Source organism: Megalobrama amblycephala, linkage group LG7 (genome assembly GCF_018812025.1).
Source record: "Megalobrama amblycephala isolate DHTTF-2021 linkage group LG7, ASM1881202v1, whole genome shotgun sequence".
In the NCBI taxonomy this organism is placed as follows: Eukaryota; Metazoa; Chordata; class Actinopteri; order Cypriniformes; family Xenocyprididae; genus Megalobrama; species Megalobrama amblycephala.
In genome coordinates, this window is record NC_063050.1 from 38,069,578 (window position 1) to 38,084,815 (window position 15,238).

The window sequence follows — 15,238 nt, forward strand, 5'->3', positions numbered from 1 at the left end:
ACAAAATAAGCAGAAGTCAGATGATGATCCTGTCATTCTCACAACCAGGGCTTGACATTAACCTTTTTGCTCACCAGCCACTGTGGCAATTGGTTTTCCAAAGTTACTAGCCATTCAGCATTTTCCCTGGACACAATTTTGACATTAATACCATGGGGAAAAACTGCTATAGGATATTTTTAATATCATCTCATAATTTGGCAGCAGGTATATTAGGCTGCTGTCACTTTAAGACCTACGGACCCATTATGTTGTTACACGTGTGTTTATTTTCACTTAAAACATAACTGACTGTTTACGTGAATACTCAACAAGAGTAGTACTGAGAGTACTACTAGTACATTAGTACTGAGAGACTGCTTGCACTTTGGGTGTGAGCACAAAAGCTGCGGGAATGAGTAAAATTATGCGCAATATGCCAAATCCCACGCCGAAATTCAAGCCCTGTAACACCAACAATATTCATCTGGAGCAAATGATACAAGTGAGCGAGGGGATTTGACCCTTCTTGACACGGAGTGTACAAGTTCATGACAAATTGTCACATCTGTCCTGTTTAACTCCTGGATGATGAGCTCCTTAAATGCCCTGATCTTTAATGGGGAGTGTTGCTCAACTTGTCTCAACAGAATCCCCCACAGGTGCTCAAGAGTGTTAAGATTGAGTGCAATACATGTCCACAGAAGGTTTTTGACCTTGGGAGAATGCATATCGTCATTGTCATGTTGAAAAAATGCCCAACAATGCAGATAATGAGGAGGAGAAAGTAGCATCTTCTGTTTCAAGTTTTGTGAATTCATGACGGCATTGATAAAGCACAACTCCCTCACACCTTCAGCACTTTTACATCCCTATTTAAGAGCTTTACTACCACTGAACTTTACTGTGGGAACCAGGCACATCTCACTGTACTCCTCCTCTAGCAACACCATAACATTTTGGATGCTGTTAGATCAAAAATTATTAACTTAGTCTCAAGAGACCAGAGTATGGATTCCCAGAAATCTATATTTTGTAAATATGGGCATTAGAAAATGCTAACTGACTTTATTGTGCTTTGGCTACAGTAGGTAGTTCCAGTGAGAACAACAACCATGCATGTCACTTCTGCAGGCTGCATCTTACACTGTGAGATAGACAGTCACTCTTTACCTAGCTTTTGCTGGCTCCGAGGCACTCGCTTATTACTTCTCCTGCTCTTTGTCTAGCAAAAAAAAAAAAAAAAAAAATTCACTCATCACTGAATGAAAGCTTAAAATGAAGGCCTGATTATTTCAGCACTTAAAACAATGATTTGGTAATCCTCTTGCACCACTGTCCTCTTTTGCACTTAGAAATATGTCTTCTGACAGTTCTCCCCCAAGCGGTTCCATTATTGTCAGCATTAAAGGGTTAGTTCACCCAAAAATGAAAATTCTGTCATTAATTACTCACCCTCATGTCATTCCACACCCGTAAGACCTTTGTTCATCTTCAGTACACAAATTAAGATATTTTTCATAAAATCCGATGGCTCAGTAAGGCCTTTATTGCCAGCAAGACAATTAACACTTTCAGATGGCCAGAAAGCTACTAAAGACACATTTAAAAAAAGTTCATGTGACTACAGTGGTTCAACCTTAATGTTATGAAGTGACGAGAATACTTTTTGTGCAAAAAAAAAAAAAAAAAAAAAAAACTTTATTCAACAATATCTAGTGATGGGCAATTTCAAAACACTGCTTCATGAAGCTTCGAAGCTTTACGAATCTTTTGTTTTCGAATCAGTAGTTCGGAGCGTGTATCAAGCTGCCAAAGTCACTTTTGACGTAACAAAGCCTCATTTACTGAAATCACGTGACTTTGGCAGTTTGATTTGTGCTCTGAACCACTGATTCGAAACAAAAGATTAATAAAGCTTCGACGCTTCATGAAGCAGTGTTTTGAAGTAGCTCATATTAGGTTAAAAAATTTATTTTTCTGTTTGGTCCTACAAATGCGCATATATTTTTATAGACCATGTTGGCCTATAAAGTTGAATACATTTACATTACATTTACATTTAGTCATTTAGTAGATGCTTTTATCCAAAGCGCTTGCAAATGAGGAGCATCATAAGCAATTTATCATTCAAGCGCCAACAATACTTGCTATTCCGCAATGCTGAGCTTCTAGAGGAAGCTAGAGCAGAAGTGAAACTGTAGAAAAGTAAAAGAGAAAAGAGGTGGAAGTGGTTTCTGTGTTAAGGAATTGTGGTTGTGGTTTGAGTTAAGTGCTTACACGGAGCGTGTATCAAGCTGCCAAAGTCACTTATGACGTAACAAAGCCTCATTTACTGAAATCATGTGACTTTGGCAGTTTGATTTGTGCTCTGAACCACTGATTCGAAACAAAAGATTAATAAAGCTTCGACGCTTCATGAAGCAGTGTTTTGAAATAATCACTAGATATTGCTGAATAAAGTCATTATTTTGTTTTTGTTTTTTGGCGTACAAAAAGTATTCTCATCGCTTCATAACATTAAGGTTGAACCAATGTTTTAAATATGTCTTTAGTCGCTTTCTGGGCAATGAAAGTGTTAATTGTCTTGCTGGCAATGGGTGTGGAACGACATGAGGGTGAGTAATTAATGACAGAATTTTCATTTTAGTGTGAACTAACCCTTTAAGTCTGAGAATGATTAATTGGGCTATATAAACACTTTTAATTGTCAAGAAATTACTTTGCTTTAAATGTTTTGGTACAACAAACTTACCTGTTCTTCAAAAATTACATTAAACTTACACCAGAAAATTGTTTTATTAAGTTTTATTCAGTAACTTTCTGGAGGGTGTACTTATTTGATCAACATTTGATCACTTTGTTAAGAAAATCTTATTTTTCTGAATAATTTTGACATGCTTCTTTGGTAATTGATCAAGCAGACTTGCTGGAACATTATATCTCTAAAGAACCCTAACATGTCTTCTAAGTAAAGAGTAATCGCTGAATTTGTTTCAGAGGGGGTGTACTCATTTATGCTGATAGATAGATAGATAGATAGATAGATAGATAGATAGATAGATAGATAGATAGATAGATAGATAGATAGATAGATAGATAGATAGATAGATAGATAGAGCAGTGCTCTTAATGAAAATGTGATGATTCATTGTTTTTCAGTTATAATTGCCTGTGAGTGCGCTAATGAAATAACTGATGATCCCCAAAAATCTCCATGTATCTCTAGTTGTGTTGCGCTGAGATACAACATAATTCTTTATGCATGCACATGGGTAAAACAAATCAGTATGTCAGTATGTTACGTTTATTAATTTTGATGTGAAGTACATTAATTCTCATTTGTCTCACACACAAACAAAATGCATTCTCCTCGTGAAGAGCTTTATGGGGCCGCCCCTCTGGCAGCTTTGATTAGTGGTGGCCGCGGACAGGCAGATGGATGGTCTGCTGTGAGACGGGTGGAAGGACCTCAGGCTGAAAAACACGGAGAAAGACAGATGATGGAGGAGAGGAACTGCATCTCTCCATCAGCGTCTTCATCAAGAGTCACTCACTGAGAGCATGAGACTGACCTCCGACCCTCGGCCATCATGTTGAGGGCTTGGAGGAGGTGGCTGATTGGTGGGTGGACAGGAAGAGCTCTCATTCATCCATACCAGCTGTCAATCAAACCGACGGCAATGACAAATGACTGCAGAGACAGAGAGAGAGCGATGCTCCTTTTTTTTCATGTTCTCCAGCACCACATAAAAAGTACCTTGTTGTTTTGCTTGTATTTTAAAAGGTGATACAAGCTTATAAAATTGCCATCATACTGGTAATACGTTTCATGCTAATAGTGTATTGACAGAAAAAGAGACTATAACCAAATTCCAAATTTGAAGCAAGTCTCTTCACTCGGTGGCCATCTTGGTAAAATCCCTGGACAGATGGTTTCTAGTCACACGAGTACAGCTTCCATCTATTTGAAAGAGGAAAGACAGAAATGACAGTTCATCTTACATTAATGGTATCATCAGTATTTCTTTATTAGCTCATATTAGGTTAAAAAATTTATTTTTCTGTTTGGTCCTACAAATGCGCATATATTTTTATAGGCCATGTTGGTCTATAAAGTTGAATAAATTTACATTACATTTACATTTAGACATTAAGTAGATGCTTTTATCCAAAGCGCTTGCAAATGAGGAGCATCATAAGCAATTTATCATTCAAGCGCCAACAATACTTGCTATTCCGCAATGCTGAGCTTCTAGAGGAAGCTAGAGCAGAAGTGAAACTGTAGAAAAGTAAAAGAGAAAAGAGGTGGAAGTGGTTTCTGTGTTAAGGAATTGTGGTTGTGGTTTGAGATAAGTGCTTACAGAAGACATAGGGATGTGACATGGGTTCTTTTTGGTTAATTTTTGGCTTATGTTATCATATGTTGTGGTTTTAAAATATACTCTGTGAATTTATTCCAGTGAAGGCAAAGCTGTTTTTTTTTTTTTTTTTTCCAGCCATTACTCAAGGCTTCAGTGTCACATGATCCTTCAGAATCATTCTAATATGCTGATTTGGAGCTAAAGAAATAGTTCTTATTATCATAGTTGAAAACAGTTGTGCTGCTTAATAGTTTTACGGAAACCATGACACATTTATTTCAGGATTCTTTGATATATATAAAATTTAAAGGGGACTTACATTTAATGCCCCTTTTTCAGGATGTAATATAAGTCTCTGGTGTCCCCAGAACGTGTCTGTGAAGTTTCAGCTCAAAATACCCCACAGATCATTTATTATAGCTTCTCAAATTTGCCCCTATTTGGGTGTGAGCAAAAACACACCATTTTTGTGAATCTCACGGAGCCAAAATGACGATTGTCAGTAACGGTGTTCAGCCTTACATTGTTCAAACCGGACACTGATGGAGAGACTCAGGAAGAAGTTACAACTTTTAGAATGCATCTGGACATTTCTGAATGGTTAGTGGATACATTTATGTAGTTGCTGTGGAGTCGATTCAACTCATTGACTAGTATGTGGCGTCATGTTAATCTTTAGTGCAAATCCAGCTTTGAATTGACCCTCGTTTGGCAACCACACTCTACAACAACTCTTCCTCTTCTCTAAAGCAGACCAACATGGCCTCGCCCTCTTTGTTGAGTGTTCTCGGAGGCAGGGTTTATGTCAATTTTAGGGTTAGTGATGTCACTAACCCGAGAAGAAGTTCATTCTAGTCCAGAGTTATTCTGTATTATTAAATGCACAAAGTTAAAAGGGGTGAGAAGAAGTGGTTTGTGGTTGTGCTGTGAAGAGCTGAAGAGATTTTGAAGGGAAAAAGACTTGTGGATGTGACAAGGGCCCTTTTTAGTTTATTTTTGCTTTTGTTATCACGTGTTTTGGTTTTAAAGGTGCCCTCGAATGAAAAATTTAATTTATCTTGGCATAGTCAAATAACAAGAGTTCAGTACATGGAAATGACATACAGTGAGTCTCAAACACCATTGTTTTCTCCTTCTTGTATAAATCTCATTTGTTTAAAAGACCTCCGAAGAACAGGCGAATCTCAACATAACACCGACTGTTACGTAACAGTCGGGGTGTACGCCCACAATATTTGCATATGCCAGCCCATGTTCCCAACATTATGAAAGGCATTAGACAAGGGCAGCCAGTATTAACGTCTGGATCTGCACAGGTGAATCATCAGACTAGGTAAGCAAGCAAGAACAATAGCGAAAAATGGCAGATGGAGCAATAATAACTGACATGATCCATGATATCATGATATTTTTAGTGATATTTGCAAACTGTCTTTCTAAATGTTTCATTAACATGTTGCTAATGTACTGTTAAATGTGGTTAAAGTTACCATCGTTTCTTACTGTATTCATGGAGACAAGAGCCGTCGCTATTTTCATTTTTAAACACTTGCAGTCTGTATAATGCATAAACACAACTTCATTCTTTATAAATCTCTCCGACAGTGTAGCAATAGCCGTTAGCCACGGAGCACAGCCTCAAATCCATTCAGAATCAAATGTAAACAATATAACAGTATACAATACTCACATAATCCGACGCTTGCATGCCGCATGCATGACGAACACTTTGTAAAGATCCATTTGAGGGTTATATTAGCTGTGTAAACTTTGTTCATGCACTGTTCAAGGCAAGCGCGAGCTCCGTGGGCGTGGAGCAGGAAAATTAAAGGGCCAGTAGCCCTGAATCGGCTCATTTATAATGATGCCCCAAAATAGGCAGTTAAAAAAATGAATTAAAAAAAATCTATGGGGTATTTTGAGCTGAAACTTCACAGACACATTCAAGGGACACCTTAGACTTATATTACATCTTTTTTTAAAAAAGTTCTAGGGCATCTTTTAAAATATACTTTGCGAATGCCAGCATGGATTTAAAGCATGTCAAGTTAATGAATAGTATGGGTGGGTGAAAATACACCTGATTGTTACCCTGGGGTTGATTGTGAATTGTAGAAAATGAATGTAATTTTTTTTCATAAAATTGCTTTAAAGTTTCACTTCAAATGCAACCTCATCATGCAGCATCACCAGCATTATTTTTTTCCCCCCTGAAATTGAATTAAGTGAATTCAATTGACATGTCACATCAGTCAGAAAAGCTGCCTTAAGCATGGATGTGTCATCTTTCAATGATGCCAGTATATTGCGTCGTAAAATATTCAAAGCGGGTCTACAAAGCTTTTGAGGACTTTTAAAGCCTGATTCATTCTTGACGGATCCAAATAGGCACATTTTGTACCTTTGTTTTTTACCTTTTTGTAAAAAATGATGATGATTACAGTTGATGTTATCAGTCAGAATGCATTAGACAAAAATGACAAGCACAGTGGGTAATTTTTCTGTGACTTTTGGGGTCATTAACAGAAAAAGTTATGATTTCTCACATTTATTTCTCCTATACGGTCTCTGCTGTTACATACTAAGGACCACACTTCAAAAATGACATCTTGACCGTGATCAGAGTCAGACCATGAATGTAAGTGTGGGCATCTGTATGACCATCACCCCACTTGTCAGACATTTCGTTGAGTACAACCTCTCTGCTTCTTCAGCATTTACAATCTCTTTCTGTCATTCGTCATCTGCTCCTCTAATCTCTTTCACACTCTCCATCTTCCCTACTCCAAGTCTGTTTTCACACCTGTCACACTTTTATCTGTTTTCTCTCTCTTTTTATTTCTTTCATTTAGTAGGAGGGAATGAGGGAAAAGAAAGTGCTTCAAAGACACAGCGAGAAGTGTCACTTTATTTGTCTTGCTCTGCCATCTTTCTGGCTAAAGGTTAAGCCGTTTAATTTTCTACCAGAAAATCACTAGGGATTGTGTCATTTTGTTCAAGGCTGGCAAAATTACCATTTTTTTCTTTCTTTTCTCTTTCTGAACTTTAGAGTAATAAAAACTCTTGAAGTGTTTGATTATACAAAATAAGCAGTAGTCAAATAATGACCATTTCATTCTAACTATACTGACATAAATACCCAACTTCCTGTTGGGTGTGGTAGATTCAATTCAAAATCACACTTTTGAATTGAAAAGGAGACAATTTTTTTGCAAAAACCTGGTTTATGTGGCAACAATCCTATACATAGCCCTTCTCCCAAATTCAAAGGCCAATGATAAATCATAGGTAAAGTACACTGTGTTTTATACTCCGTAGACTGTAATCACACAATTGATTTTTGTCCAGTGCCACTCATTACTCTCTGTTACAGTGGACTGTTAATGATGAACAATTTAAAATAGTCAATCCACTTTGCTGCACAATCATTCAGCGATTCGTTTACATTTCCAGGTTGTTGAATATACTTTAAGCCTTGAAAAGAGCATAAAAAAAAAGGAAAAAAGTCAAAGACAAGCTTACAGCAAATCTGTTTATCCATGAAGTAAATAGAGACGTTACTCTCCTTGTTTACTGCCTTTATGTGTCTTTTAAACAGACTAAGTAAGCTGAGCTTTGCTGGAGATCATTAGGAGCTGTTAGTCTATGTATGTTTTTGAATACAAGTGTTTGATACTCGGAGAGTGTAAGTGTTGCAAGTCCCAAAGTTTCAGCGTAAGAGAAAAGCTGCGACCTGATCCAGATCAGAGCGCTGGACTCATTAAACTTCACGCTTGGCTATATCAAGGCAAACATTGCACAGCAAGTGGTGCATTTCCCACGACACGGGAAGTAGTTGTAACTACAAATAAAGACACAAGAACAGAGTTATTTCAGATGTTCGGGGAGGAAGATACTCTGTGGGTGATGGACTATGATGAAGTCAAAGTCACTTTGCCATTACTGTATACAGTACAGTAATATAAGCAAGCATTCTAATGACTAGAACAGTAAAAGGAAGTGTGTGAAATGCAATTTCTGACACGATTCCCAGTTCAAGATTTGTGAATGACCAAATATAGAACACTCTTACAAGAAAAGTTTATACACTGTATAGAGTGTGCTGTAGTTCTGTCAGGCGCTTCATATACTGTATAGTAGAGGTTCTCATCACGGGATCATTTTATGGATTTAGTTTAATTCATTTTAATTTTTTAATTTATGATTTAAACAGCCTGTAAACATACTTTATTAGTAGAAAAATAAACTGAAAAACATGAACGCATTATGCAATTATTTTAGACATTTCTCTCTTTTTTTGGCATTAAGTGTTCTTTAAAATTGAGTCAAGAACCCTATATAGAATCTCACTGAACCTTTTTGTCTAAGAGTGAACAATGAATATATTGTAAAACTATTTTTATATATGAGCATGGATAGAGATGCTCTACCTCTTTTTTCTATCTATTGCTCTGTCCTTTTCTCTACCTCGATCAATCATTCTCTCGAATTCAAAGCAGAAATAACCACTGCACATCTCCAAGCATCACACGGTAGTGGTATTTCATTGGATCCTGGATAAATTGGTTGAATGAATGAGTCAGTATGTTTAAATGCAATAATTTCCATCAATATGAATGAATCCAATTCGATTTCAGATTTGTATATCTCTGTTTGCAATTTGATTTACTTATTACAACCCCAAATCAAGAAAAGTTTTTGTAAAACACAGTAAAATCAAGAATCTGTGATTTGTTAATTCTCTTGAATCTTTATTTAAATAACAAAAGCACAAGATTGTCAGTGTTTTCACTGACCAACTTGATTTTATTTTGTAAAAATTTTGATTTTGATGGCTGCAACATACTCCAAAAAAGTTGGGACAGAGGCATGTTTACCACTGTGTCACATCACCTTTCACTTTTCAAATGCTTGGGAATACTAATTGTTGCAGTTTTAAATGTGGAATATTCTCGCCTGATATAAGACAGCTGCTCAACAGTCTGTGGTCATCGTTGTTTGGTTCTCTTTTTCATGATGGGCCATACATTTTCAGTAAATGACAGATCTGGATTGCAGGAAAGCCAGTCAAGCACATCCACTCTATGGTGTAGAGTGTCTAGGAACCACTCTGTTGTAGCAGATGCATAATGAGGCCTGGCATTGTATTGCAGGATTGCAGATGTCTTCTTGATGGCAGTATATGTCTCTTTACATCCCAGTATACATCTCCACGTCAATGGTACCTTCACACATGCAAGTCACCCATGTCGTTTGCACTGATGCACCCCCATACAATGACAAATGTTTGCTTTTGCACCTGCCACTGATGAAATCATGGATCGTCTCTTTCGTCTTTAGGACTGAGAAGTCCTTTTTTCCCAAAAACAAGCTGAAATGTGGACTCGTCTGAGCATACATTTCCACTGTCTTTTGGACCATCTGAGATAAAAAAAAACTCAGCAGCATCTCTGTTTGGAATCGATGTATAGCTTTCTCCTTGGGTAAGAGATATTCAGGGGCCATTTCTTGATGCAGTGACAGACTGTGCTAAGTGACACAGTGACACAGGTTTCTCTTGCAATGCAATCTGAGGGCTCGAAGGTCACGCACATTCAACAGAGGTTTCACAATATTATGTATGCTAGATGCTGAAATACCGAAATACTTTGCAATCTTGCATTGAGAAATTTGATTTTTGAATTGTTTGACATTTCTCTCATGATATGAAAGTGGTGAGCCATGACCCATCTTTGCTTGCAAAGACTGAGATGCTGCTATTATACCCAAACACGATACCTACATCTATTACCAGTTCACATGCTAATTGTGGGCTGTTTCAAAACCGTTTAACTTGGATATTCTGTTATCTTTTTCATACTTTTACTTTGCCTCTGTCCCAACTTTTTTTTGGAGTGTGTTGCAGCCATCAAAATCAAAATTTGTTTATATTTACAAAATACAATTAAGTCGGCCAGTGAAAATATGGGAAATCTTTGTACTTTTGTCAGTTAAATAAAGGTTCAAGAGAATTAACAGATCAAAGATTCTTGATTTTATTGCGTTTTGCAAAATGTCCCAACATTTCTTGATTTGGGGTTGTAATTTACATGTGCATTACATATATTTAGAACAAAAATTCACCTGAGCTACTGCAAACATAACTGCCATTTTTGTCTTGACATATCTAAAATGAAAGCTGACATATATTCATAAAAGTTAATTTTTTTCCTCATTAATGTACACACAGCACCCCATATTGACAGAAAAACACAAAATTGTTGACATTTTTGCAGATTTATTAAAAAAGAAAAACTGAAATAAGTATTCAGACCTAAGTAAACTGTCCTAAGTATTCAGACCCTTTGCTCAGTATTTAGTAGAAGCACCCTTTTGATCTAATACAGCCATGAGTCTTTTTGGGAAAGATGCAACAAGTTTTTCACACCTGGATTTGGGGATCCTCTGCCATTCCTCCTTGCAGATCCTCTCCAGTTCTGCCAGGTTGGATGGTAAACGTTGGTGGACAGTCATTTTTAGGTCTCTCCAGAGATGCTCAATTTAAGTCAGGGCTCTGGCTGGGCCATTCAAGAACAGTCACGGAGTTGTTGTGAAGCCACTCCTTCGTTATTTTAGCTGTGTGCTTAGGGTCATTGTCTTGTTGGAAGGTAAACCTTCAGCCCAGTCTGAGGTCCTGAGCACTCTGGAGAAGGTTTTCGTCCAGGATATCCCTGTACTTGGCCGCATTCATCTTTCCCTCGATTGCAACCAGTCGTCCTGTCCCTGCAGCTGAAAAACACCCCCACAGCATGATGCTGCCACCACCATGCTTCACTGTTGGGACTGTATTGGACAGGTGATGAGCAGTGCCTGGTTTTCTCCACACATACCGCTTAGAATTAAGGCCAAAAAGTTCTATCTTGGTCTCATCAGTCCAGAGAATCTTATTTCTCACCATCTTAGCAAACTCCATGTGGGCTTTCATGTGTCTTGCACTGAGGAGAGGCTTCCGTCGGGCCACTCTGCCATAAAGCCCCGACTGGTGGAGGGCTGCAGTGATGGTTGACTTTCTACAACTTTCTCCCATCTCCCGACTGCATCTCTGGAGCTCAGCCACAGTGATCTTTGGCTTTTTCTTTACCTCTCTCACCAAGGCTCTTCTCCCCCGATAGCTCAGTTTGGCTGGACGGCCAGCTCTAGGAAGGGTTCTGGTCGTCCCAAACGTCTTCCATTTAAGGATTATGGAGGCCACTGTGCTCTTAGGAACCTTAAGTGCAGCAGAAATTTTTTTGTAACCTTGACCAGATCTGTGCCTTGCCACAATTCTGTCTCTGAGCTCTTCAGGCAGTTCCTTTGACCTCATGATTCTCATTTGCTCTGACATGCACTGTGAGCTGTAAGGTCTTATATAGACAGGTGTGTGGCTTTCCTAATCAAGTCCAATTAATATAATCAAACACAGCTGGACTCAAATGAAGGTATAGAACCATCTCAAGGATGATCAGAAGAAATGGACAGCACCTGAGTTAAACATATGAGTGTCACAGCAAAGGGTCTGAATACTTAGGACCATGTGATATTTCAGTTTTTCTTTTTTAAGAAATCTGCAAAAATGTCAACAATTCTGTGTTTTTCTGTCAATATGGGGTGCTGTGTATACATTAATGAGAAAAAAAATGAACTTAAATGATTTTAGCAAATGGCTGCAATATAACAAAGAGTGAAAAATGTAAAGGGGTCTGAATACTTTCCGTACCCACTGTATGTAGGTTCAGATTTTTGCAAGCCAAATTATGAAATACTAAGTCATAATTCTGAGATAAAAAGTCAAAATGATAACATATGGCATGATAATGACAAATCAAAATTGACATAAAAATTTGAAATTATGACTAAAAGTCAAAATTGACATAAAAATTAATGTTTATGACATAAAATGACAGTTGAAATTATGACCTTTTTATCTTTTAATTCTTGATTAACCAAAGCATTTTTTTTCTCATGTGGCAGTAATGGCCTTTCATATTTTTTTCAGTCCAATTATAGAGGGATACAGTTAGTGATTAGTCATGGGTTGGACTAAATTTCATCTCTCTTGAACTTTTCCTTTTAACTGAGAGGACAAGTTCACTGACTTTCAGCTAGCTTGTATTGTATGTATTGTTACAAATGACAATGGTGGTAGTATATATGAATGAAAAACGAAATGCCACAGCCCTTTTTCTCTGATTTCTCTAGTCACGAACCATTGATTAAAAATGCTTTTCTACTGCATAGACAGCCAAGTTTTAATTACCCAATTTAGCAATAACTCTGAGAATACATATTTTAATATTAGTCTAGACCTAAAGACTGTGTTTGTCTTTCCACAAGTCTCCAATTTGGAGTCTCAAGTCAGTTCTTATCACCTTCTTTTCAGACCATTAGTCAACAAATCCTCAGTAAACACAGCAGGTGTCATGATGTGACTAAACATGGTAATGTCAGAATCTCTGAGTTGTTTACTCCATAATTAGTCAGTCTTTTTGATCTGTTCAGTTGTGAGTGTGACTGATCCACAGACAGGGTTATCAGCCAATCCCAGCAACAAAGGGACACACTGAATCACATGACTTTTTGCCAATATTTCGCCATTCATAAACATCAGTTTTGAATTTCAGTAAGAACAGAATGAGCTCAAAGGAGACAACAAAGATTTTTTCACACTCACTCCCAATGGTCTTGTTTTGGTGAACTGCTCCATTTGCCTGCCATGTCCTAGTGTATAAAAAGCTTGTTTCCATTAGCCAGCAACAGGTCTGCTGTATCTAACCGCCTGCAGATTAAGAGTGTATACATCATCTTGCTTTCCACCTTTACCGAGAGGCTTTTATTCAACCTCACAACGTGTGTGTGGAATCGTATAAAGCCTGTGTTTGAGTATATGTGTGTTTAATTGGCCTCTCAGTAAGTCACACATGCACATGCAAAGTGTACACACTCATTAAAAAGCTTTGTAACCTTATTCATAGAAAAAGAAGAAAAGAGAGCAAAACAAGAGAAAGGAGAGCATTCTATGCAGTTAAATTAAAACTTCAAAACACTGGAATCCCAATTAAATCTTAATGGTGTCATATTCACTGCAAAAAAAAAAATAATAATAATAATAATAATAATAATTTTCTTTAATCTTCATCAGTAGCCTATTTTTGTTTTCTAGCAAAAATATTCATTTTAAAATAAATGTACCTTTGATAACACATTAAATTGACCAAAGGTTGCAGTAAAGACATTTATAATGATACAAAAGATTTCTATTTTAAATAAATGCTGTTGTTTCTATTCATCAAAGAATTTTGAAAAAAAAAAAAAAAAAAGTTGTGGTTTCCAAAAAAAGTATTAGGAACAGCACAACTGTTTTCAACATTGATAAAAACTTTTTCATTAAAGGAATAAATTACATTTTAATATATATTTTAATACAAAACAATTATTTTAAATTGTAATAATATTTTATAATATTCCAATTTTTACTTTATTTTCATCAAAGACTATAGAATAACACAAGACATGTCACTCGTATTGTTTTGAATGGGAGAAAGTGTAACGCGCAATATGGCGGAATAAGTCCCGCCTTCAAAATAAGAGCCAATCACCGACTGGTAAAGTCATTGCGTCACTGCAGCGGCCGTTAGAAGCAGGGGCGTAAATTTCATCGGACAGTAGGGGGGGACAATAAACATAAAATTTCTCAAGAGCAATTTTTGAAGGGGACACAAATAATACAGCCAAAATTTTACTTATAAAAGGATATATGCAGGGGTTAAATTGGGCCGGGGCCGTCCGGGGCTGAGCCCCGGCACATAGGCTTATCAGGGCTCGACATTAACGCTTAATTTTTTGAAGGGGCAAGAGAAAGAGAGCTTTACTTGTCCTGATTAAAACATCAATAACAAAAATAGTTAGGGAATCACCAAAACGCAAGCATGATTCTATTACATTTAGTGTAAGTGGCGATTGATAATGGATAATATAAATATTTAATAATAAATTATTTATTAATGAATGATTCAGCATTTTGAACGAATCGGTTGAGTCAAAGATTCAGTAATAGCCTATTCCAAAACACCTGCCTCATTCTTGAATGAATCAGCCGTTTGAACAAATCGTTTGAATGAATGACTAGGACAGTCTCTTGCCACCACCTACTGCCGGTTCAGTTTCATGTTTAAATTTTCCCAACATTTCTTATTTGTATATTCAAAAATATTTAAAAAATATCATAACATTATTTAATGCAGTTGCAATTTTTCAGTGTAAATTATTTAATTTGATTCATAACAGTCCTGCTTTATTTTTCTTATTGAATTTATTGATCAAATGTAAAAAAAAAAAATGAAATAAAAGATGAAGCATGTAATAAGATAAGGGGAAAAAATGCCCTTGGGGTAAATATCACAAATATGCAGATATAAATATGCAAAAGCTGACGGAACACTGTTGAGAATATAGCTTCAGAATAAATTATATTTACACCAAAAAAAATCCAATTTTTTCCAGACAACTTTTTTGGTCAAACAAGTGACCAATTTACTTGTCCAAAGGACAATACCCTGTATTTTGTATTGATATGCTCTCCTTTAGGCCTACAGAAAGACTTTGTTATCAGATGTAGCTTTGCACACTGCCAGCATCTAGAATGATTTTGATCTGCATTTTAGTGTTCCTAGCAGAGGGCTCTGTCGACTTATTTTTAGTTTGTCAATTGATAAGATTTTGTAGGCTTTGCATACACGTGCACTCCTCGAAAGCCTGAAACCACAGAGCCCCCCACATAAGAAATCCCAATTTAACCCCTGGATATATGTAATGTTACACAGAAGAAAACCTTACTACTATTATTAGTGTAGCATGTAGACTGCCATTATGCTCAATGT

The 15,238-nt window shown here is 36.8% G+C and overlaps 1 long non-coding RNA gene across 1 annotated transcript in view; it reads right to left on the reverse strand.

Annotated features, from left to right (window-relative positions):
* Positions 1 to 3,063: 3,063 nt before the first annotated feature.
* The window catches only part of LOC125272489, a 45,835-nt gene continuing 33,660 nt past the window's right edge, over positions 3,064 to 15,238 (reverse strand). Inside the window, exons 3-4 of the long non-coding RNA XR_007185855.1 lie at positions 3,555 to 3,943; positions 3,064 to 3,456 (exon numbers count right to left, since the gene is read on the reverse strand). This is a non-coding gene — a long non-coding RNA (uncharacterized LOC125272489). The remainder of the gene's footprint in view (positions 3,457 to 3,554; positions 3,944 to 15,238) is intronic.